Consider the following 26,790-nt stretch of genomic DNA (forward strand, 5'->3'; position numbering starts at 1 on the left):
GAAAAGAGAGAATTAGACGTAGTTCTTCCCGTTCTGTGGATTTATCTAGGTCTGATGTCATTAATCCTATTTCTTCCCCCGTAGTGGTAAATCAAGATCCTAAAGAACCTACGATGAGGGAGATGATGTCCGCAATTCAAGCTCTTGGTATGAGGGTTGAATTTTTAGCGGTGGACAAAAAACAGATGATGTCAGAAATTAATTTACTTTAAAGTGGTCATGCTAGTGATCAATCAAGTGTTAATAGTTCGACGATTGTGTTAAGTGTTGTGGAGGGCGCACCTGCGCGATCCTGTCGTTCGCCTAGCCTAAGACCTCTGGCAAGCTCCCAGAAGGGGAGAAGTTATGTCGAAGGGCGAAAGGGAACGAGAGGCTCCATCAATCGCGTAGACGTTCCCTCGAGTGATCCTGTTAACGTAGCTCAGTTCGCTCACCCTCACTATAGAAGAAGTAAGGTTAATGCTTTGTCCCCCTCTTCAGATAAAGGGTCACGTGACGATAAGTGGCGTAAAGCCTCTAGACCGATTAAGAGGAAAATTCAGTCAGTGGAACAGCGGCACGTTTCCTCCCTGCAACAGCCGGGCTGTAGTCATTGGGAAACACCGGAATGGGGTCGGTCCCTTGATGAGTGTTCACCTGCAAAGCGCACGAATGTGGGTTCCGATGGAGATAGAGTAATTGATTCGGATGCGGAGTTAATTTCTGGTTCGGGTGTGACGATTCATGCTCCGCCTCTCCCTTTGGATTGGGATTAGAGAGCGATGAAGAGGATGAATTCGCTATAGAAAAGGCTACACAATTATCTCCTCAAGACGATCCAAGGTGGGCTATGTTGTTGAATATGAAACAACAGCTATCGTCGATGACGCAGTCTTATCAACCGGCTGTTGGCAGTGAGGCTGGGCGTCAGTCTTCGGTGGGAGACCCGTTGTCGCCAAGGCGGCCTGTTGTCTCTGGGGCTGACGTGATATCGCACAGATGGTCTCCCTGTATCACTGTTCAGCGGCAGGTTGAGGTAGATTTGTCTCGGCGGAGCTCTGTTTCACAGCAGCTTTTAAAAGAGCATACAGCCGATCGTCAGTCTAAGTGTGATGACGTTCGCTAAATGGCGGAGCGAGCTGTGAAGCGGCAGGATGGGAATAGGCGCGAGGCGCAAGCTGAGCCTGAGCGGCAGCGTGACGAGGCTCAGAAGTTAATTGATGAAGGCGCCAAGCGCCAGTGTGACGACCCACGCCAGTCGAGTCATGAATGGGTAGAGCGCCAGCACGGGAGCGTGACGCGGCGGAGCGGCAGTGCCAGCTAGATTCATCCTATTATAAAATCAATCGTGACAGCAAACGCAAGGCGAATAACTGTCAATTGGATGTGGATATGGAACAATGCAAGCGCGCCCATGTCGCCACTGATGCGCCTGCACAGGAAGATCAACGTTTGGGTCAAAGCACAGCTCCAGTCTCTGAATTGTTAGAAGAAGATCCGGTTGAGGTTCTCTCTCACGAGGAACAATTGGAGGATATCTCGGAGGGAGAGGAGAAACCACCTCAACATTCGGTGGACTTCAAAAAACTAATGCTAGTCTTCTCGGTATTATTTCCAGACAATTTTACACCAGTTGATTTCCCCCTTCTGAGTTTACCTTAGGCAAGGCAGCGAAGGCTTCCTTTTATGCAAAAATGGTGCTTTCCCACTCTTCTAAGAGAGCATTGAAATTAATGGGAGCATGGATGGATTCAAGAAAAGCTCTGGGCAAGACATGCTTCGCTTTTCCACCAGCCAAGTTAGCTTCTAAGTCGAACGTTTGGTATGAGACGAGGGAGGTCTTGGGTTTGGGAGCTCCGGCGTCTGCGCAGGGAGACTTCTCAAACCTGGTGGACTCTTCCCGTCGCCTGGCCATGAGAAAGACTAAAGTGTGGTGGTCAATGTCGGAGTTTGACCATCTCTTGAAAGGATTGTTCAGAGCGTTTGAGGTATTTAATTTACTTGACTGGTCACTGGGAGCCTTAAGCAGAAGAGTAACCGAGATGAAGGACGCAGACACAAGTAGTCTTATCCAAATTATGTCTTGTATGGACAGGGCAGTCAGGGATGGTTCTAACGAGCTGTCTGCTTTGGTTACTGCAGGGGTTATAAAGAAAAGAGCTACTTTGTGTTCCTTCCTCTCTGCGGGGGTCACTCCATGTCAGAGATCGGAGTTGCTTTTTGCACCCATGTCTTCGGCTCTTTTTCCGCAGGATTTAGTTAAGGAAGTGGCTGCAAATTTAACTCAGAAGACTACTCAGGATTTGGTTACTAAAACAACCAGTAAGGTTTTGCCTACATCCTTCTCTTCTTGTAGAACTAAGGAGGGGACATCATATTCTCATTCTGCTCAGCCCTTTCGAGGTAAACCTACAGGGAGAAGTACTTTCAAACCAGAGGCAGGGGAGCAAAGGAAAAGAGGAGCCAAGCCCAGTCGAGGCAGGGTCTGACTGCTCTCCCCTTCAAGCAGCAATGAGAGCCAGGCTAAACAACTTCTGGCAGGCCTGGGAGAAGAAGGGAGCGGACCCTTGGTCCGTACGTCTTCTAAAGGAAGGATACAAAATTCCGTTTATATCAAAACCTCCTTTAGCCGCAGATCCTGTGGATCTTTCCCCTAAGTACAAGAGAGAACCGAAGAGGCAAGTCATGCACCTTCAAGTGTCGCTTCTGCTCGAAAAGAGAGCGATAGAAAGGGTGCAGGATTTGGAGTCTCCAGGGTTTTACAACCGCTTGTTCCTAGTTCTCAATGGAGATCGGTTCTGGATGTGAGCGCCCTCAAACGCTACGTCCAGAACTCGAAATTCACCATGGAGACCCAGAAGACTGTACTGGCAGCGGTGAGGAAAGGTGACTGGATGGTATCATTGGACCTCCAGGACGCTTATTTCCATGTTCCGATACATTCAAGCTGCAGACATTATCTGAGGTTCGTATACAGGAAGGACGTCTTCCAGTTTCGAGCCTTATGTTTTGGCCTCTGCACAGCTCCTCTGATTTTTACAAAACTAATGATGAATGTGGTGAGCATGCTGCACTCGAGGGGCATCAGAGCCTCCCTGTACTTGGACGATTGGTTGATAAGAGCTCCCTCGTTCGATCGCTGTTTGAAGGATCTTAAGTTGACCCTGGATTTGATAAAAGAATTGGGACTTCTAGCGAGTTCAAAGAAGTCACAGCTGACTCCATCCCAGAAAATCCTTTATTTGGGGATGGAAATTCGGAGTCAGGATTTTCTGGCTTCTCTGTCGCCTGCAAGAGTTCAGTCAGCTCTTCTAAGGCTGGAGGCTTTTATGGAGAAGAAAGTCACTACGGTAAGGGAATGGATGAGTCTTCTGGGAACCCTCTCGTCTCTAGAGAAGTTTGTACCTCTGGGGAGATTGCACCTACGCCCCCTTCAGTTCCACCTCAATGCTCATTGGAAAAAGGGAGACTGTCTCAACAAGGAGAGTATTCCCGTTCCGAGTACGATCAGAACACATCTTCGATGGTGGAACGATGCTCACAAAATCAGCGAGGGCCTCTCGTTGGAGCAGAGGAACCCAGACCTTGTGTTGTTTTCAGACGCCTCAAATTCGGGGTGGAGAGCAACATTGGGAAGAAGAGAGATCTCAGGGCATTGGACAAAGGAGCAGAGGGCTCTTCATATCAATCAGAAGGAGCTCTTAGCGGTGCACTTAGCCCTCAAAGGATTCGAGGTTCTGGTCCTGGACAAGGTGGTTCAGGTCAATGCAGACAGCTCCATGGCCCTAGCATACATAGCGAAGCAGTGGGGGACCCACTCAAAGTCTCTGTACAAGTTAGCGAGATCTCTACTCCTTTGGGCAAAGGAAAGGAAGATTCTTTTATTGACTCGATTCGTTCAAGGAGCCAAGAATGTGAGTGCGGCCAGGCTCAGCAGGAGGGATCAAGTTCTGTCCACAGAATGGATGCTGCATCTGGATGTTTGCAAGAAGCTGTGGCGATTATGGGGTCGCCCTCTTATAGATCTCTTTGCAACCTCCAAAACAAAGAGACTGGGAACGTATTGCTCCCCAGTACCGGATCTCGAGGCAGCTCACATAGACGCGTTCCTGTTGGATTGGACATACATGGATGTTTACGCGTTTCCACCCTTCAAGATCCTATACAAAGTGGTGCAAAAGTTTGTATCTCACAAGGGGACCAGGATGACTAATTGCTCCTTTCTGGCCGTCGAGGGTCTGGTTCCTGGAGGTAATGGAGTGGATAGTGGACGTGCCGAGAAGCCTCCCGTTAAGAGCAGATCTTCTCAGACAGCCCCATTTGGCAAGAAATCACCAAAACCTCCGAGCTCTACGTCTGACTGCCTTCAGACTATCGAAAGACTCGCAAGATCTAGAAGCTTTTCGAAGGAGGCAGCCAAGTCTATTGCAAGAGCAAGGAGAACATCTACCATTAGGGTGTATCAGTCCAAATGGGAGGTATTCAGAGAATGGTGTAGGGCTAACTTGGTGTCTTCGTCCAATACCTCTATAACACAGATTGCTGACTTCCTTTTAGATCTGAGGAATAAGCGTAATTTCTCTGTCCCGACGATTAAAGGATACAGTAGTGTGCTAGCAACTGTTTTCAGACATAGGAATATGGATCTCTCCAACAATAAAGATTTGCAAGACCTACTTAGGTCTTTTGAAACATCTAAAAAATGTCATCAGGTATCTCCAGCCTGGAACTTAGATGTAGTACTTAGATTTCTTATGAGTGACAGGTTCGAACCTCTGCACTAGGCTACTTTTAAAGATATGACTTTGAAGACCCTTTTCTTAGTGAGCTTGGCAACGGCTAAAAGAGTCAGTGAGCTCCATGCTTTCAGCAAGAGCATTGGATTCAGAAACGGAAGAGTGATATGTTCTTTGCAGCAAGGTTTTCTGGCCAAGAATGAACTCCTTTCTCGGCCATGGCCCAAGTCTTTTGAAATTACTAGTCTCTATGACATAGTGGGCGATGATATAAAAGAAATGCTCTGTCCTGTTAGAGCTTTATTGATATATTTAGACAGAACAAAGAACTTGAGAGGCAGCTCGGAGGCACTCTGGTTTGCAGTCAAGAAGCCCTCGCAGCCTATGTCGAAGAATGCTCTATCCTTTTTTATAAGGCCTTTAATTAGAGAAGCTCATTCACAGTGTAATGAGGCGGATCTTAGACTGCTCAAGATGAAGGCTCATGAAATAAGAGAAGTGGTTACTTCAGTAGCTTTTAAACAGAATCGTTCTCTGCAAAGCATAATACTGTACGACCTTTTGGAGAAGTAAGTCTGTATTTGCATCCCATTACTTACAACAGGTTCAGACTCTTTATGAGGACTGCTACACTTTGGGTCCATTCGTTGCTGCGAATGCGGTAGTAGGTGAAGGATCTACCACTATGATCCCCTAATTCCTAGTACCCTTTTCTTTCTCTTGGAACCTTGTTGTTTTATGGTTGTATGTGGAGATTGGTCGACAGTATTCCGCAATCTATTGATTTGGTCAGGTGATCATGTTGTTCCTTGAGAGCACCCGGAAGAAGGGTATTAGTTGAGGTCCTGTCATGTTATAGGTTATGGCACCGTTTGACAGCTCCTAGAGATCTTCAGCCCCCTGGGTGGACCGCTGGATCTTTTAAGGAAAGCGGACAGAATGAGGCAGAGAACCATTGCAGTCTGTTTCCTTATCAGGTATGAACCGCTTATATTACTTATGTGTAACTATTAAGTGAATTTTCAATCAAATTGCTGTGTCGGACCCGCCACCAAGGGTGTCAATCAGCCATTCTTATATAACCAGTGGGTAAGTTTTATGTTTGAAAATTATATTTTCATAAAATAAATTTTTTAACATACTTACCCGCTGGTTATATAAGTTATAATCCCACCCTCCTCCCCTCTAGAGACCAAGGGGCAAGGAAAATCTGATTAAGTGGGAGTAGTTCTACCTGTAGTCCACCGGGGCGCTAGTGTACACCTGGTATACCTGCGTTAGCCGCGAGTTTTGAATAGTTCTGCCGAGGCGTCAGGGACGTTAGCCATTCTTATATAACCAGCGGGTAAGTATGTTCAAAAATTTATTTTATTATGAAAATATCATTTTACAGGTTTGATTCATGGAAGTAAGAAAAACTTTCAATACTAAAATCCTTACATACTTTCAGATCATAAATGGTTTTTGTTCCCACCTTTTAAAGAATTTTGGCATTCAATTTGGGTAATAAGAGGCTGTAAAGAATTATCCTGCATGAAAGTCTAATGGTCCTGCCTTCATCATAAGGTTCAATAATATGCAGTATTCCGTTAGTTATATTCCAGTAACTGATTTCTTGTTTGATGGTAGTCTTCTGGCTCAAGAGTACACCTATCACCTGTCTGGGTGACTGACATATGAACTTGGTCCAGTGTGGGAGAGGAATTTTGATATAGTGATGTAAAATTTATTCTTAATTTTTTTCTATAAGAATACAAACAATTGTCCATTAATAAGAGTGATTTTGGAGAAGCTAAAAAAAGCCATTTAAACTTTTAACAAGTTGGTTGTAATTGGAGTTGATATGCCCCACCCAGCTCAGCCTTCACTTTCATTTCGGCATAGTTACATACATATATACTTTTGCCTCATAAACAAGCTGTTTAAATCTTTAGCTTTTTCTTTTAGATTGGATAAATGTGCTTGCAAATCGTCATGTTCTAGGGATATGTTAGAGGAGGAAGACAAGGGTGTGCAGTAGTTTTCTGAATAAACGGTAAATGTGGGATAGTTTTCTGCTGTTATGCAACATACTTGTTCCTGTATAGGCCGTGTATGTTGCTGTTCATTTCTCGATAGTTTGGCCTTACGATATTAACTGTGCACCTAAGGAAGTTGGCATTCCACAGACATTGCTATTACTTTATCAGAAGGAGGAGATTGTGTCGCCAACAAGCGTCAAGGGGAGGGAGGCTGCCTTTCTTATTTCCCTGCAGCAGTGTTTTCCCAACCTCAGAAAGATATTAAGGGTGTATCGCCTGGTAGTGTTCTCTCTTCAAAGAATCCCTTGTGGCCTATTCTCCCTTAGGAGTGTTGTCATTACCTTGTATAACTCCATAGAGGGTAAAATCCTGAGTTCTCTTTTCTTTGTCATATTTATGTCAGAGTTTTCACGCTGCAACTTCTTGGAGAACAAATAGAAGACATTATTGAAGAAGTCCAGGAAGAATAGTATCTATCTGTCTGTGCGTAAGAGGCACTGTGCAGTACCAAGGATCAACATGTCTGAAGGTGTCTTAGTATACAGTACAAGTGGTCTCACACTCCACTGAGCACATTCACCACTGCCCATCTTCCTTCCTTCTTTGATGATTGACCAATCTCTCTTTCTCACTCATGGGAGAAAGAGAGAAGCAATTTGCCAGAAAACTATCCCACAGTGGGAAGAAATATCTGTACACTGCTCTCGGTCTCGTACAGAATGGTCTGCCGTCATCCCAACCTGCGAATGCTGCTACTTCTTGGCTGAAGAAGAAGTCATTGAAATCTAAGAAGATCAATCAGTAGGAGTTAGTGCTACTTCCAATCTTCCAGTGTTCATGAAGTAGGGATGTTGCATACTACAGGGAAGGGGTCCTCATACCTTCTCACTGCAAACCCTGAAAAGGTATTTGTTCCGATATAAATACACACCGAGTACGGTCTATGACTTGAGATCTTCCCACACGGTGAGACCGCAATAAGGAATTGAAACAGGCGACTTCTCAGGACTACCCTCAGCACTTGTACAAGGACGTAGTTGCCACATCACATTTGCGCGATCATTGCCAAGGGTGCTCTCAACTTAGGGTCGAGCACTCGGGTGACGCAACTGCAAGCTGCCTGGTGCCATGCTCTCCCATTCGATCTCTGGAGGCCAAGACACCTAGTGCTTTTTTTTTGGCCTTTAAGGGCACTAAAACCAAGGGCAATTCAGTCTCTTGACTGGATCATTTGATCTTACGGGCTGTCTCTGCAGGGAAGGTTTCTATCAAGGTACGTCGAGATCCCTGATCCTGGGATATTGTCGACATTACTGTATTGACACCGGTCCTGTGCTGGCATTATGAGAAAATCGCGACGTTGTCAGGGCTCTAGAATTAATTTGTGCATTCATCAACCTCGAGCCACCACGGCTTCTATCAAGGGGTGATGTCCATTGATTGAAACAAAGGCATCCTTCAAAAGTCCAAAGCCACCCTCAAATTGCCTTGGACTTTTCTTGTTATGGTGCTTTAGGGAAGATAATTTCCTAGATATCTGATGCAAGGAATTCATTATACTCCAGCTGATCAAGCAAGATCCACCCTCTCTTTCTCAACAATGGAGGTTTTACGTTCCAGAGGAGGCAGACCCATCGGTCCACCAATAGCAGTCCCGACATCAGAGCAACATAAGCACGAAGGGCTATCATTCTCGTCCCTTGAGTTTGCTCTCATGGAAACTGCTTCCATGCTAGCCTCCTAGCAACCTCATGGATCAACCGTTTTTCAAGGGCAGTAACATACTTAGCCTTGAGGAAATTGTCATTTCCCAAGATGAGGAAGAAGTACTGTACACACTTGGTTCTCTCAGGTGAGTAGGAATGACTTGGTACACCAATCAGTTAACTAGTGGGCTAATTGTGTCAATAAAGAATGCTCCAGTGCTGTAGTCTGCAACCGTCTTCTAGCAGAAGACGTGGTTACAATGGAGAAATGCAGGAAGGTGAGCGGCATTCTCCTCCTCCAGCTGTCGCAAGTGGGTCGATGCCTGTTACGCTAATAGACAACGTGGCAGAGACCAGGGTGGTGGAAATCTTTTGTGACGGATTCCAACTACCCTTCACCTTCACATCATCGATGTTCTATTCCTGCCCACTGGAATGGTGAAAAACACTGGCCTTAGCAGCATAGGTGATATCCATGGTGGAAAAGAACAGGTTCAAGGTTATCAAAGACAGTTCTCCTAAGTTCTACAGTTGATTCTTCCTGGTGAAGAAGACAACTGTCGGCTGGTGACCGGTCATCGACTTCATCTCAGACACCATTCAAGATGGAGATGGCAAATACCGTACAATCTGCCATCATGAAAGACTTCATGGTTTCCTTGGGCCTGAAGAAAGTGTTCCTCTAGATACCCATTCATCGGTCCTACAGAAATTAACTCTCCTTCGTCCTCAAGTAAGTATATATCACTTCAGTGCTATGTGCATTGGACTGTATTGCCCCAAGTGATCATGTGAATGTTCACTCATTTCTTTTTGTGCCCATTCAAATATGATTCGTCTCTTGAGCTGTGTCGACGATTGGTTGATCCTGTTGCCCTCCTAAGGCAGTAGCTTCAAGATCAAAACAGACTTCCTTCTATGTAAGGATCATGATTAATTGATTCAAGTCCAGTCTCATGCTCAAGCCAAGGATAGGGTACAGGGGTATGCTGATTTAGACATTGCTTCCTACAGTGCTCCTTAGTGGCAACATCTTAAATCCTTCGCCATTAGAGAGGCTTGTTCCACACGTACCTCCACCAGCAATCACTCCAGGGGTGTCTGAAGCATCACTGGTCAGCAGTTAGTGAGCCCTTATCCACCTGGCTCCAGTAGAACAAGAAGTAAGAGACAGTCTGATCCGGCAGCTGAACTAAAATCTCTCCAGGAGGGCTCCTCTCGACTTACTACCTCCAGAGTTGCTGCTGTTCACAGACTGGTCTAAGGAAGGGTTGGGCGTACACCTGAGTAGACTGCCTTGAGGATGTAGTTTATATTAGAAAGTACCAGCATATTGACGTGCTGGAAATGGAAGCAGTGCTACTAGCATATCAAGCTTTTATGAACGACAACCCCACTGTTGTGGCTTGCATCAACAAACGGTGCAGTGTTTCACAAACAACTGTACACCTGGGCAACCAACAGTGCGATAACTTGTCAACAAGGTTCATTTCAGGCAAGAGAAATGTTCTAGCAGATACAGTACGCTCAATTGCCAGGGGTTTTGTGTAAGGTCTGAGTGTTTCTTGCATCCATGCACGGCGGGTAGGCTTCTTTCTCTTTCAGGATCACCTTTAATCAAGCAGTTTGTCACTCAATTGAACAAGAAATTTCTAGCATTCTGCTCTCCAGTTCCAGACCCGTTGGCAATGTTCAAAGACGTTCCCCAATACCCTTGGGAAAATCTGGATGCATAAGCCTTATTGACCTCACTGATTTGCCATTTACACAGCATCATGTTGACAATATCGCTCCTCAGGTTGACTCTAGTGGCCACACAGCTAATAGTAACTGGATACCCCTGATGCTTCTCGCCGAGGTGCTGGAAGAACTACCTATCATCTGCGTTTGGTGTTGTAGAAAGGATACTTCTCTAGTCAGAACATTATGTAATGCATTGTGCAGTCTTCATCAACCTAAGTCTAAGAGAGGGTCCTCTCTGTCAGCAGTAAAAGGATGTTGCTTAGCAGCCTTTAGCCAGGTCTGAGACTGAAGAACTTACACCTTTCCTCTTCAGTGGAATTATATAGGCTAATGAGGAGCTTTATACAAGCTTGCCCTCCCCACGAACTGAAGCCATCTAATAAGATGTTACTAGAGTCCTCAGGACTATATTTCTCAAGCGTATCCTTACCGAGCCTGTGAGACGGGTCGCATAGAGATCAGACTATCAAAAATGTATTTTCACTGTCCTTAGCCTAGCGAGTAAGCTAGATGCATGGGATTTCATGTGTCACGAGTCATCGCTTAGAACGAAAGAAGGCCTCCTTCAACTTTTGTCTTGTCAGAGGTCCAGAACCTGGTCATTCAGGACTCTAGAGTTCATCTCTGCTTTACAAGGAGTAACAAGCAGAGGTTAAGATTACTTGCTTCTATTCTATTTAGACAACATAACTTAAGAGAATTTTTTCCCCCCTGCCTTGGGGTACAGCAGCCATGTCATTATGTGGTGAACCGAGATGCAAGTAAGCCTCGCAATTGGGTAACTTTACGGACAAGTTTTGTATTGAAGCATTGGAACGTAGGTAAACCCACTTCTCTTGAATGTTAATAATGTACATTTAGACTGGTTGGAACCTAGCCTAACACTGGCAACATTATGCTTAGGTCGTTAAAAGGTTGACAGGAATCATTTCCACTCCTGTACAGGACCAGGTGCCTGCCTTGACAATTCCCATTTGTAAAATAGCCAGTTTGGTTATAGGCACTTCCTCATTCTTAAGGATAAGTGTCTCCAACTAGAGGAAGATGGTTTGTATTTGTGTATGAACAAATCACGAATTATTTAAGTTATTTGAATTTTTCCTAGCTTACAAACCTGTTTTAAAATTCCTGTGTACACACTAAAAGTGTACCAGGTTAAGTATGTAAAATCTATACTACATACAGTCATTAAATCCCTTTGGTTGATAAAGAAAAGGTTTACTCAGCTGCCAATTTTATTAATAGTTAATGACATTGAATATTGTTTAAATACAGTAGAATTTTTAACGTGACCTAAAGATTAGCTTGAAACTATATTACAGCAAAAAATATAACATTAAATTCAATTAGTGTGCATACTTACAAAAAATTCATACATTTAACCATTGAGATTCCTATTTTTTGATTGAATTATCACAACTACTAATGTAAGTGCTTAGATTGTGGGTTATCTTGAAGTAGTACATATTGTATGAGTATATACTGCATCAAAATTTGTTTCATTCAGAATTTTAATATACAAAAAAGAATTATAAAAACATATCTTGAGCATTTTCACATTTCTAGATTAGTTTAGCACATTCTCATTAAATGTTTGACTGAAACCACATTAATAGATTGCTTTTCATCCATGCAAAATAAAAAAAAAATTCCAGTTGCAATAACTACACTAATTGAAAATTGAGAAAATTTCCTCCCTTCTACAGATCTGCACATAATTTTCCATTTTGTTTCTCTACATAGAGCAACATTTCTATAATGCTCTCCAGGGATATAACATGAGTGTTTTTTCCTCACCATGGTATAATTTTTCATCCTTATCTGCTTCCCTTCAAGAACCTTTTCTTTGCCATTTAAGTATGTATATAAGAAGCTACGTTTGTTGAGAAAGACGGGGTCCAGACTTGTCCCATACGGGATACTGCGAGGAGCCATACATTGAATTTCCTTCCCTTTTCCTATAAGTTTTACAAGCAACTTAAATTTTGCCTTTGGATTAAGTTTGATATTCTTGATGTGCTGGGAAAGTTTAATATTGAATTTAATGTTACTGTATCTTTGTTTTGCATTATTTAGCTTTTCCTTTACAATGATCAAGTGCCTTAGATTATCTTATTAATTAGTACAAACTGATTTTAATTGGATTTTTATAACTGTGTGATTTACAGAGTTGTGAAGAATTTTCCACTGAATTAAACTTCCCTGTCTACAAATATTTCAGCAAGAATTCCCACACTGTATATCTAGGCCTTCATTTGTAACTCCCCGTGTCATGATTCCCCATACTTTGTCTTGGTCTTAGCTACTGATTTTATTTGACTTCCTGTTTATCATTCCATGTCCAAAACATCTCACATTTTTTTTGCATTGCAGATTATTCATTTGTCGAGGCCTTCTTGGCGATGTATACCATGCCATGGGATTCTAAACGAAAATTGAAGAATAAAAGCCATCAACTTCTGTCTGTCTAACAAGTTAAGAGGTGTAGTAATACCAGCCAGTTATGTTTTCTTCATTTCAAAGGCAATGGGTTTTTTATAGAATTGCTAAAATTCATTAGGTATAAAAGCTTTAAATGATACTTTACTTTAATATTGTGCACAAAGTTTTCCCTAGAGTCTGTAATTTTAGTTCTATTTATAGTGTAGACTAATTTAAAGACGTAATTCACGTAACAGATTCAAAATCCCTAGAGGTTAAGGACCCACTGTCCTTATGATTGCAATACTTGTTAAATTATAGTTAATTAATCAATGGTGCTTTTCTTATACTATCAATTATATAAAAATTTGGTACATTTTGCAACCGTGTACAATTTAGATATAAAATTGGACAGCACTCTTGGAAGATGAACGGATATTGCGATAATGAGAATCACTTTAAACAAACCACCTAAATAGTGAGTATTCTTTTAGTATTATATAGAGCCACATTGTTCAATAGTACAGTATTCATAAGTGATTGAAAGATCTAAGGAATGTTACATAATTACCCAATACAAATTTACAATGCTTGAACATTATGTGCCTATTTAAAAATCACAATTTTGAAACTAATTTATATTTTTCCTAACAATACAAACCGGAGTCCTTTAATAGGAGTATGATTTTGGCAAAGGTGGAATTTCCACAAGTTGAAACTTATAATTTGGTTGTAGTTGCTGGCTAGTGTAGGGCAAGTCCTGCCCTCTGGACAGTCAGCGAAGCTCCTTGCTCTCTAGAACCAAACTGACTTGGTTACTTTCCCAGTATGTCTAGACACTCTGTCCTGTAAAAGGAGCTAAAGTGAGGACTCCTGACAGGCCAATCAATCATACCACTTATTCTAAACTTGTGTCACGACTGCTACCTGGCAATATTTGTTTTTTGTCCCATGAGGGCACTACATTTTCTACAGAACCTTTTGAGCAGGTAACACCAGGCAAAGAGTAATGGTTGTCCATAAACCTGTCTGTATACACCCATTAGGTAGAGGAAGGGAAGTGGAGGTTGTCTGTCGTTTCCAGATCCTTTGACCTGCGCCTCCAACAGGTTCCTCATGAAAGCTTAATCGGATATCTACAACTTTGTGTACTCATGCCCTGGATGGTCCTTCCCATCTTCTGATTTGCAGGGTAAGGATGTCTGAAATGCCTCATGAAGCCAGAAAGGAACAGCGTTTTTAAGATCTCTCCTATTTATCCTTCTAGTGTAAGATGACTCTGTTACTCTTACCTGAAGCTCTGAGTTCTTTTTTTTTTAGTGTTCACACATAAGGAGAAGCAAGAAAAGGAGTCATATTGAAGATGTGAACAGCTAAGGCTAGGAAGAAGAGTCTTGGGGGTCTTATCCTATCTGACAGCCATCTCAAGGGCTCATTTAGGGACCACTTGAGAGATCTTATGACTATTGACATTCCATTTTGTTGTTCAAGTTTCCCAGGAGGGCAAGACTGTTCAAAGCTCCTAATTAGCCTAGAGAATTCCTACAAAGTAGAAAGGTCTGAAAACATGGTTCAAGTCCAAGTGATAGCCTTCTAGCATTTAGGTACTTGGGGAGCCATCAGAAAAGGTGAATGTCTCGATATGTCTGTCAGAGATATGTAAGATGTGAAGGTAGAAGGGCAGAAAGGCATACATGACTAACTTTTCTCCAGGGATGTTGGAAAGCCTCTTTAAACGCTACTGATGGGTCCAAGATTGGAGAGCAGAATACTGAAGTTTCTTGTTCAACTGTGTGGTGAGCAGGTTAATCGATGGTGATTCCCAGAGTGAGGATGTAAGGATCTCTTCTGATCCTTCACCGTGTCTTTTAAGACTATCTGCTATAACATTTTTCATCTGGAATGAACCTTACTGACAGCTCTAGCATGGTGTAGACTGCCCAAGTGTGCACCTTCTTGCAAACTATTAAGTATCTCTGAAACAGTACACTATTGTTTATAGATGTAAGCTACAACAATAGTGTTGTCACGCATCAAACTGTTGGGAAGCTAGGAATGCTAACAACACTGCCTGCATTTCCTTAGTGTAGTGTGAATTGGTAACTGTGACTGCTGGTGTTTGTATGCTTGCTTGGCAACATTGAGTCTCTAACACTGTACCGGCTTGGCCAACACCTTGCAACAACTTTAAGCTGAATAAAGCCAACGTTCCAGCAACTGTGTTTGGTATTCCACAATTTATTCAGCTTAATATTCAACATGGACAAGTTTCTAAGGCCCAGCCCAATTGATGTGGACCCAGAATCAGCCGATGCAGAGGACAAATGGATTATGTGGCATGATAACTTTGAGGCGTTCTGTGCGGCCATCAACCCGGACTTAAATCCAGATAAGTTGGCCTTGCTTCGTGCTCACGTATCTTGTAAACTGTTTAAGATAATCAAAAGTGCCACCACATATGCCACTGCCATAAGCCTGTTGAAGGCTAGATTTGTGAAACAGAAAAGTGAAGTGTTTGCCAGATACAAATTAGCCACCTGCAAGCAACAGAGTGGTGAGACTAGACGCTTTTTTGGATAACCTCAAAGGTCTGGCCTCGGAATGTAGCTTCACTGATTGTACAGCCACTCAGGCTGAAGAACTGGCCATCAGAGATTCATACATCACGGGTATGGCATCTAATGCAATCCGACAGAGACTGTTAGAAAACTTATCCTTGGACTTATCCACAGCTGTGAAACAAGCCCGTGCACTGGAAATGGCTCAACTGCACTCAGCGTCTTATGCAAGTGAAACCAATACCACAGTGGCAGCATTGATAGATGATCAGGCAAAACCCGAAATGGATCCCAACAGTTTTCCGATCGAAATGAGTGACTCCCTGAATCCAAGTGAGTGTGCTGCCGCCGTCAGCGGTCAGAGGTGCTTCTTTTGTGGAGGATCCCTACATCCCAGAGCCCACTGCCCAGCCAAGAAAGCCTCGTGTTCCAACTGTCAGAAGGTAGGTCATTATGCTCGTGTCTGCAAGTCCCAAAGAAAACGATGGAACAATAATGGTAAATCAACTAACTCTAATCTTGTAGCTGGAGTTGTCCCAGACAATCTCCCACAGTCCATCCCTGCTTCCTTAACAGGGGCCGCTGTGACTGCAGCTTCCCCTGCACTTCGAAGTGTTTACAAAACTGTCCTACCTGTAGAACTGAATGGAGGGGAGGCCCTGGACGGGCTGGTCGACACTGGAGCATTTAAAAGCTGTATAGATGCCAAAGTAGCTAGGGCTATGAACTCAGTGACTCGTTCTTCAGCCTGCAGCATAACCATGGCTAATGCCAAACAGACAATGAAACTTAACAAGTGTTGCAATTATGATTTAACTGTAAGTGGAAGAGTATACCCTGAGTTCTGTCTGCACTTGATGGACGATTGCGTGGCTCCAGTTGTTTTGGGACACGACTTCCTACAGTTACACAAGCAAGTCAGCGTAGACTTTGGTGGAACGCTACCACCTTTGGAGCTAAGCATCCAGTCACCTTGTGCTCTGATAGCAGCTCAAATTGAACCGCCAGCCATCTTCGACAATCTGACAGTCGACTGTCACCCGATACAGGTGAAATCCAGAAGGTATTCCAAAGAGGACTCCGAGTTCATCAAGAAAGAAGTAAAAAGGCTGCTAGAGGAGGGCATCATCACACCGAGTCGCAGCTCGTGGAGAGCTCAAGTGGTAGTCGTCGATCAGTGTGATAAGAAAAGATTAGTCATAGATTACTCTCAAACCATAAACAGATTCACCAACCTAATTGCTTATCCTGTTCCAGGGATCACCGAGATGATTGAGAAAATTTCTACTTACCGCTACTTCAGCTCCATAGACTTGAAGGCAGCATATCATCAAATACCATTGAACATGGCTGATCGGAAATTCACGGCGTTCGAAGCGGATGGAAGGCTGTTCGAATTCACGCGTTTGCCTTTTGGAGTAACCAATGGGGCTACCTGCTTTCAGCAAGTTCTCGACGAAATTATTGGTAAGGAACAACTAGAGGGTACGTTCACCTACATAGATGACATCACGGTCTGCGGTCACACACGTGAAGAACACGACAGAAATCTGAAACGCTTTCAAGAAACTGCATTGAAGTATGGACTTACCATAAATGACAAGAAAAGTGTTTATGCTCAAACATCAATCTCTATTTTGGGCCATGTAGTGAATGATCACCAAGTCCTACCTGACCCGGAAAGAATGCGTCCATTGCTGGAGATGAACCCTCCGGACAGTACCCCTAGTCTCAAAAGAACGTTAGGACTCTTATCCCACTATGCGAAGTGGGTACCGAACTTCTCCCAGAAAATTCGACCTTTAGTCGGAGTGAAAACTTTCCCGATGGCCAAATCCGCAGAACAAGCACTCGAAGAACTAAAGAATGAAATATCTCGAGCTTCACTTGCTGCTATAGATGACGAAGCAGTCTTTGTAGTCGAAACAGACGCCTCTGCTGACGCCGTTGCAGCCTCATTGACACAAGAAGGAAAACCAGTGGCCTTCTTTTCTCGCTCGCTCTCAGAATCGGAGAAACGACAATCGGCAGTGGAACGCGAAGCATGTGCTATCGTAGAAGCCATCAAGAAATGGCGACACTTTCTGCTAGGACGTAAATTTAGACTCATAACTGATCAGCAATCGGTGCGTTTCATGTTTGACGCCAAGAACCATGGCAAAATCAAGAATGAAAAAATAATGCGGTGGAGGCTGGAACTGAGTTGTTTCAACTTCGACATCACATACAGACCTGGATCAAAGAACCAAGTAGCAGACGCTCTCTCTCGTGCCTCGGGATGTGTGGCTTCACTTACCTGTACTCAAGGAGACGAGCTGACTCAGCTTCACGAGCACCTGTGCCATCCAGGAATCAGAAGGATGACCCACATCATAAGACAGAGAAACTTACCCTTTACCATTGAAGAAGCTCGGACTGTCATACGTAAATGTCAAACCTGTGCTAAGATCAAACCTAAGTTCTCCAAAGAAACAGGAACATTGATAAAAGCTACCAGGCCATTCGAGCGTCTGGCTATCGACTTCAAAGGTCCGATGCCGTCCACCACAAAGAACAAATACATTCTCAACATAATTGACGAGTACAGCAGATTTCCGTTCGCCTTTGCAACAGAAGACACCTCAGCGAGTACCACCATTAAATGTTTGTCTACTCTCTTTTCAGTTTGGGGCCTGCCCGAGTACATTCATTCAGACAGGGGACCTGCTTTCGTGTCGTCAGAGTACCAAAAGTTCCTTTATGACCGTGGAGTGGCTACAAGCTACTCGTCTGCGTACAACCCCCGTGGCAATGGCCAGATCGAGAGAGCCAATGGAACTTTGTGGCGCACCGTAAGGTTAGCTCTCGCTTCTCTCTCCCTCCCTATAGAAATGTGGGAGGCTGTCCTGGATCAAGCATTACACAGCATGAGGTCCCTTCTGTGCGTCGCTACGAACCAAACACCGCATGAGCGCATGTTCCTGCACCCCAGGAAAGCAACATACGGGCAGGCGGCTCCATCATGGATGACAGAAAATGAACAAGCTCTTCTAAAGAAAACGGTTAGGAAATCCAAGTACGAACCTGAGGTCGAGGAAGTTAGACTCCTGCATGTCAACCCACAATGGGTTCGTGTTGCACACCAAGACGGCAAGGAATCCACTGTGTCGACTCGTCACCTGGCTCCTGCAGCTAAAGTATTCAGTCCAAACACCTGTCACGATAAAGGAAGCCGTCATATCTTCAACATGCGAGAGAATGGTAAGACTCCCATTAATCAAGGACCCACCCTCCCACCTGGAGACCCCAGCCAGAGAATGGAAAGAAGTCAAGTGGACACAAAACAAGACCAGGGGAGGGAGCCCGCAACCGAACCGCAACAAACCACAGAACCGCCCACCCCGGGAAAGGTACCGTCGAAAGGAACACCCACAGAAACGCCAACCTCAGAGGCGCCTCAACGCTCAAGTCGCACTAGGCGCCCTCCAGGCTATCTCTCAGATTTTGTCCTAGATGAGTGGGAGTAGTATGGGTGGTAAGTGTCCTTATGTCAATGTGTTTATTATGAATTAGTAGTTATAGGGCCCATTGTTACCAATGTGTTTTTTTTATGTGAGATGAGCCCAGTTATCATATAAAATAAGTACTCATGAGTTTTGTAATATGATATGAAATTTGTAGTGCCAATAAGGTGAGCCTTGTAATGCAAATGCGATGTAAGAATAATTACAGTTGGTGTGAAATCAGTGAATTCATGTTTTGTTATGATGCAGATGTGTACTGTACTATATGTTCTTCTTCTCAGTGGGGGTGAATGTAGTGTGAATTGGTAACTGTGACTGCTGGTGTTTGTATGCTTGCTTGGCAACATTGAGTCTCTAACACTGTACCGGCTTGGCCAACACCTTGCCACAACTTTAAGCTGAATAAAGCCAACGTTCCAGCAACTGTGTTTGGTATTCCACACTTAGGTTGCTGATATGTAGATGCTTTTCTTCCATGGACCATACTCCTGAGACTGTATGGCTCCTCAGGTGCAAAGCCCGTCCTTCCCTGAAGTGTCTGTGAACAGCAGCATTTTGGAAGATCGGGGGTTCCCCTGATGAGGTTTCCATCTTTCAGCCACCAGGCTAAATTATCCCATATTCTTGCTCCACTGGAACTAGATGGTAAGAGGGATTGTTGGTTGCTAACTAGTGATGCTTTAGACACTACTAGAGTGATCGATTCTATGATGACAAAAGGCACAGATGATGTCACTGTCGTTTCTTAAGTTCTCGTTTGTACAGAGAAACACTTTCCACTACCTCCACAAGGCTGCTGCTATGATTGTCCAATGATTGAACTCTAGCTGCTGCTGTGTTCATCAGCTTACCCAAGTCCTCTATCCTCTGCTTGGGCGGGCAGTTGGACTTCCTTCCTAATTATCTACAAGCCACAGATTGTGGCAAAAGGAAAAAGTCTGTCTTGATCCTGAAGGTTCCTTCAGGATCAAGACTTGTATCCGGGAGGAAGATCAAATCATCGAACCTTGTTTGAGTGTGCCCAAGTTAAGAGTCCAGCGTCAACATTTAGGAAGCAGTAGACAGACCTTAGCACAGGGCTTTATAAACTCGTTCACTAGTGATGATAATGCAGAGGTACTTTCAGTAGGACCCATGAATTGGTATCTCAAAGTACACATCCCTTAGGTCCACAGGATGCACAAAGTTTGTTTCCCTGATGACAGACGATAGTGTTTGCCATCTCCCTCTTGAAATGTGCCTGGAGTACAAACTTGTTCATTGGAGAGAGATGGATGGCTGTTCTCCAGCCCATAGTTGACTTCTCCATCAGGAAGAAATGACTGTAGGAGCTCGGAAACCATCTCGTACAACTTGGAGCACGTTTTCCTTTATCACTTTCGCCACTAGGGCCAAAGCTTCCTGCAACTTTGGATGATAGGCCTGGAACATCATTAGTGCAAGAGTGGGAGGGGGGAACAGATCAATGGTATATGTTCCAGAGGATTCCCACCACCTAGCTCTGCTATTTTTCAAATTTCTTAATTCAACATTTTGACAGGCATTCTCCATCCCACTCAATGCAGTTATAGACAGGTAATAATGACTCCAGCGCCTCTTTCCTCACTCTTCTCCCTTACCTGACTTGGCCAAGTCGGCAGGGAGTTGTCCACGTCTTTCATAGGTTGTAGATAGGTATTGATGACTGCAGCGTCCCCTTACACCCTTGCCTGGCTTGGCCAGGGAGTTGTCCACACCTTTCATGGGAATGGAAGATGCTGGAGATGGTGTTATAGACCCTGCAAGTTGCAGGAATTCTCTTTAGCGCCAACTTTGAAGAGGTAATGGCATTCGAGCGTCTGTGTCGTTGCTTTTGCCTTGGTAATGGCTAAATTGATAAGAGACTCGACGCATTTTTCTCCTTTTTGCAGTAGGGTTGCCCTCTTCTACACCTGGGTGTTCCTTAGTGGTAGTGACTCCTATTGTCCCACCTCTTTGGCAAAGCAGGAGACAATTATATGCCTACTCTTCAGGACACAACGGTGTGCCAAGGTGGCCAGTCATGGCACCTGACCAGGTCAAGTTGGTATAATTCTTCCTTTTTCGATTTACCAAATCCTGGGACATGGCGAAGTAAGTAACCACACTTGCTAGTGATTGATCAAAAATGTCATTCGAGCAGCGGGCTCCAGTGTTGTCAGTGTGGTCAATGCTTGAAGGTCTTTAACCAATAGCCCATAAATGTTGTTGAGAAAGTGGGAGGGAGGATTCTGGTTGATGGACAACTTCCCTTCCTTGACAGGAGTTAAAGCAGCCTCGCAGTGATCATTGTATTCACAGATGAGCGCAAGGACCTTGACGAATGTGAACCATTTTGGGATCCTCCACTTCTGCTGGTAATAGGTTAGAATCAGGTACCATTATTATTATAATTAGAAAGCTAGATGGAAAAGTAGGATGCTATAAACCTAAGGGCTCCAACAAGGAAAAATATCCCAGTGAGGAAAGGAAACAAGAATATAAACTACAAGTGATGTAATGAACAATTAAAATATTTTTTGACGGTAACAAAATTAAAATGGATTTTTCACATACAAACTATAAAAATTTGAAAAAAACAAATAAGAAACAAAAGTGTGCTCGAGTGTAACCTCCAGCAAGATAACTTTACCCCAAGGCAGTGGAAGACCATGGTTAACAATGTCCAAAGACTCCTTTCCCACACTTGTGTGGATCTCAAGTGTGACCCAGTTGAAACATCCACCTCAGAGTATTTGCGTATCAAAGAGAGATACCTAGACAAGAAAGAATGGAAAACAGCTTTAATGATCAGACCTGGCCCTTCAGAGGCCTAAGTGATGCAAGCTCCCTCTCTCTTCAAGGCTGATGATTCATTAGGTGCTTTCATCTTTAAAGAGCAAGTGGGAGAGAGTGGCGGCAGCCAATTGCTTATGCAAGTGCCTGTGGATGAAGAATCTTGCTGACGAAACCACATGTGATGGGACATTCCAGTGCTTGTACAAGCTCGGAGTGGTCATGGGAAGTAACCTGTGTTTATTTCCTATTGCATGGAAGTATTTGGAGATCTTGTTATCGACTTGTCTCAGCCTGGGAAGATCTAATGTTGTAGAATGGTATTAGCTCACAAGAAGATCTCGGTATGTAGACTGGGAGTGCTAAGATAAAGCACATGACAGGTCCTGTGACAAAAATTGCGTAGAGACCGATTCTGGTGAGGTTCATTGCACAGAGGATGATGAAGTCTTGCATCACCTAAACGTGCACACTCCTCCCATGAGGGAAAACTCATCAACTTTATGGGTGAGGTGATACATCGTAGGTTCCAATTCCACCAAAGATGACCTTCAGGGCTGCCTACTTCTAACAGGGTATCGTGAAGTATCACTACAACTTGCGAGAAAACTATGGAGAGAAAGGCAGCACCCTACATCCCAAACAATGCTGTGTGCTTAGTCCCATACGAAAGAGCACCAGCTTCACATACACACCACACACTTTCTCGGGAACGGCCTTGTTCTTGGTACCGGTATGTAACATACCTCCATTGTTTAAGTAGGGAGAGATCGGTCAGAGGTAACGTTGTTCACAAGTTTTCTCAAGGTCATTCGAATTGATCATACCGAGAGGAGCCTGTAGCGATAATTTTCCTAGTGTGAGAGAGTTTCGGGCACTCGCTCCGAGACTGAGCATAGATAACATGAGCAGCTATCCTGTAAGCGAGGCCGACCCTCCACCCGCCAGCTAATAAAACCACCTCGTTAAAAGTTTAAACAGCCATTTCAGCTTTGCCGAACTCACTCCTATTAAAGAACGATGGAATATATTTGTGAAGGAACAATGTACACTTACTACATAAACAATAAAATTACTATGTACATTTATTACAAACATTTAAAATTAATATTATAATGTCATTACCACATAGTTACAAGCCTTTTGTATTGAACGTATGGACAAACACCACAGTTGAATTCTTTTGTAAGTTATAATTATGGAAATTGCAAGAACATTTTTCTACAGAAAATTGCAAGAACATTTTTCTACAGAAATCAAATAATTTATCTCTAACAGTTCACTGTACTTTTTTAATAAAATCTTTCTTTTAGCACTTCAGATTTTTTCTTACCCATGAACATATAAAATGGTATCCCTATCTCCAAAAAAAATTGGTTCATTGCTTTTCTGAAGTTTTGAATAACTTATGTTGATATGCAGTTACTTACTATGGTACACACAAGATAAAAAAAAAAATCCCATCACTTCTCATTACCACAGAAAAAGTGAAGTGATAGGAAACACTTAAGAACAGGAAATAAATTTCATATGAATACAAAATGCTATAGCATGGCATATACATTAACCTGTACAGTACATATAATTTTATAGGCACTGAATTCACTAATAGAGTATAATGCCCCTAGACCTTTCTCCAAAAACAATAGTTTGGTTCAGGTTTGAAGCTGAGCTAGATTTGAAAGACTATATACCATAGTTCAATGGCTGCACAGTGGGCCCACATTAGTCAGATTACAGTAACTTTTATATATTTTGGCATCTTAAACTTGTGAATATGGAAGTGCCGTATATATGAACAATTTCACAACTTTGCAAGCAAAAGTTTTATATTCCTGGGATGTATTTAAGAGCTGGAAGATTACTTGAAAAAATGGACATCACCCTATATAATTACATTACAAATTCTATAGAATAAAGATGCCTTGTCTCTTTCAAAATTGTTATTAGCTCAGTACATGCTGAATATTTCTGAGTTCATTGGAACTAAAACACCACCCCAAATCCAAAATATGGAAGACCAGCGAGTACATCATATCCGTGACAATGAGCATCTCGCGCCGTACCAGATGCATGAGAAAAGATTCCCAATAGCAAGATTTATTACTAGTTAAAAAATATACTAATTTTATGCCATATAATTTTCCACCTAATTGGTCCAGCATCAACAAGAATCAAACATTTAATATGTTAAAATGGAAGAAGTTTTGGTACTTTCACAATATGTTCATTGTGGTTTCAATATTACTCAATCTACTTTTCTAGGTAATGGAAAGGCATGTTGACATAAACACAAGTAACATAGCTATGTCACTAAAGTAAAAGTACATATCTTTTAAGGCAATTTTTCAAACTAAGAAATTTGGGAAAAAAATCCCTCCATTAAACTTTACCTAATGGAAAGTCTGTACATAAAAAAAACTCATAATTACAAATGGGTTAATTAAATGAATTTGGCCACTTGTTTTTCCCCCATTATACAATGCTAGTGAAAATTAATTGAATATAACAGTACTTTATTTTTGACGGTTGACGCTAAAATCTATAAAGAACTTTTAAGCTAATGTGCATTCACTTTCACTGTACTGGTTTCTGTAATATAATAACTTGGTCATTCTGTGTGATTACCTCAAAATAAACATTATGGCACATACTAGAAGATTCAAGGAAACAATTATGGGCTAATTGCATTCAAAATAATTTTAAGAAACAATTTGAATGTAAAGATATTAACAATACTGTGCATGTTCTTTTCAGTTACCAGTTCACATTATAATATATTAATTAAGTCACATGAACAAGGCTATAAGCTGCTACTGTCATGTACACCAATATTTCTATATCATGAATAAAATTAACTTAAAAGTGACACTAAAAATATATGAGCTTAAAGAATCCACAGTGTATATAATGTACATACATATAGCAAGGCACTTCCCCCAATTTTGGGGGGTAGCCGACATCAACAAATGAAACAAAAAAAAAGGGGACCTCTACTCTCTACGTTCCTCCCAGCCTGACAAGGGACTCAACCGAGTTCAGCTGGTACTGCTAGGGTGCCACAGCCCACTAACCACGGATATAATGTAGTTTGCCAAAAAGAACTATCAGTAAAGGGTTGTGAAAATTGTTTTGCATTAACTACACAATAGGGAAAAATTAAAAATGTTGCAACGCTTCATTAAGGAATAATTAAATGTTACTATAGTTGGGCAGTGTCACAACCCCTTTTCATGTACAATTTCTAACAATTTATTGCGCTTATGGCTTACACAAAGCTAGTTATCACCGAAGAGAAGATAAGAACATTGTTCTCCCTTAACCAAATTGATTGGATTAATTAAAGAACTAATCTATCTGCAGTTCTTAACCTGGTCTTTATGAGATATCAAAAGAATTATAATGCAATATTTTCCTGAACATAATAATTTTATGGCTATTTTTATATGACACTTATTAAGTAATGGAGAGTTACCAGCCCATCAGTCAAACTAGACAGCAATTCTCTGTAGTGTCCCATTGTCATCTGTAAAAATTTTTCTTCAGTTTTTTCCCTTCCTCTTGCCCAAACTTCTAAATACTAGCACTGTCTTTTTCCATTACCTGCATTTGTCCCTTGTTTAAGCAAATTACAGTATCTTAAATCAGGCCAATAAACATAGCATTTCATTGAATGGTTAAAATACTTTTTGTTACAGCCTTGTCAAATATTTACACTCTCTTTTGATCATGTAAATAAAATTAGTAAACAAATACACCATATTTAGAAAGACTAGAAACAGCATACAGGAAAAAGGTCCCTAATTGATAAGAATATATTTTTTTTAAATATTTCAAATTAGTCGATGTGTCACACTTTAAATGAGGATCTTTTAAGGTAACCTTTACAAGTGCTATACTAGCCTAACTTGTGTATTAAAGTCTTGAAGAAAAAAAAAAAAAAAAAAAAAAAAACATGTTTACACTGATTGGATAAAAAATAAACAAAAACTCACCAATTAGGAGAATTATAGAAGGTCCCATTGAATGAAAACTGGATATGAATGAGGTGCAATTGGTAGATTGAAGACTGGATGTCAACTGATCGTGAATCATTGTGCAACGAGTTGAACGAAGACATTATGCGAAGTGAATTAAACTGCGTAACTACTGTAGTTGAATGTCAAATGGATGCTAGGTGGTCCACTTTCAGGAAAAAATTACGTGGTTATATGTATCTTAGAACTTATATTATCCTGAACTTGTGGAGCTCTTCCAAATGATTAATATCGAAAAACATACCCGATCACTGATGGTAACCACTGTACCTAACTTAATCATGTATTAATCCTAAATATTAAGTAATAAAATATATTAAACCATTACCCTTCTGAATATATATACAATATTTTAATAGTGAATGACAGTGTGATAATCATATTATTTCAAATTTTCATAACCAAACTTTCAGTGCCTTGAGTTCATGCAAATAAATGATATAGAACTGTATTGTACTGTAATAGAAAAAATCCAAAAAATCAAATTTTGTGACAAGATATTTTCCATTCATTTAACATTATAAATCTTAAGTTACTAGTATGGACATATTCTTCCGATTCAATTACTGCTTTTTTTAAAAAGATTATTTTGAATGTCTTAATTTTATCAGCCAGTTATTAGTTTAGTCAACTTATACATAGTCCAGACAGGAAAACCTGGAGGAGTACAGTACACCATGGCACCGTGGACTTCGAGGAGAGGAAGAGACAAAATGAGGAGGCTAGGAGGAGAAGAAGGAGAGAGCGATTAGAACAGCCCCGCCCACCACCTACCCTCCCTTGTGAACACTGTCCGCGACTCTTCCACCACAGACTAGGACTTAACAGCCACATCAGACATAAGCACCCACCCCAAAGATAGGAGGCTGATGGCTAACGACAGAACCCAATACTCGGACACGAGTGGACGACGACGATATAGTCCAGAGAAAACTAAAAGTTGGAGGATCCAGAACTAGCACATTCTATTGTATATCTTGTTTACCAGAAAGCAAGATCTGTTATGCTTCTTAACTCTGCATTTCTGTGCAACCCAAAACAAATATATGTGAACCAGATATGAGATTGGAAAGGGATAATTTTTTCCTCTGCGTATAAATTTTTCCCTACAAAATGAGTAATAGGCCCAGTATGAACCACTACACAGTACCAAGAGCTCTTATTTCAGAGCATTAAGACACTAGTGAAACTACTAATTAAAATGTCTTAAAGAGATTTTTACAAGCAGTGTACATGACAATTAATAACTCTCCCTTTACATTGTACTTACTTGCATATGAAACACAGAAACAT

General features: G+C 42.1%; 1 long non-coding RNA gene across 1 annotated transcript in view; it reads left to right on the forward strand.

Annotated features, from left to right (window-relative positions):
• LOC137624877 (uncharacterized) overlaps positions 1 to 13,748 on the forward strand; it is a 57,369-nt gene extending 43,621 nt beyond the window's left edge. The window contains exon 2 of the long non-coding RNA XR_011040776.1: positions 12,559 to 13,748. This is a non-coding gene — a long non-coding RNA (uncharacterized lncRNA). The remainder of the gene's footprint in view (positions 1 to 12,558) is intronic.
• Positions 13,749 to 26,790: the final 13,042 nt, after the last annotated feature.

This window comes from Palaemon carinicauda, chromosome 2 (genome assembly GCF_036898095.1).
Source record: "Palaemon carinicauda isolate YSFRI2023 chromosome 2, ASM3689809v2, whole genome shotgun sequence".
In the NCBI taxonomy this organism is placed as follows: Eukaryota; Metazoa; Arthropoda; class Malacostraca; order Decapoda; family Palaemonidae; genus Palaemon; species Palaemon carinicauda.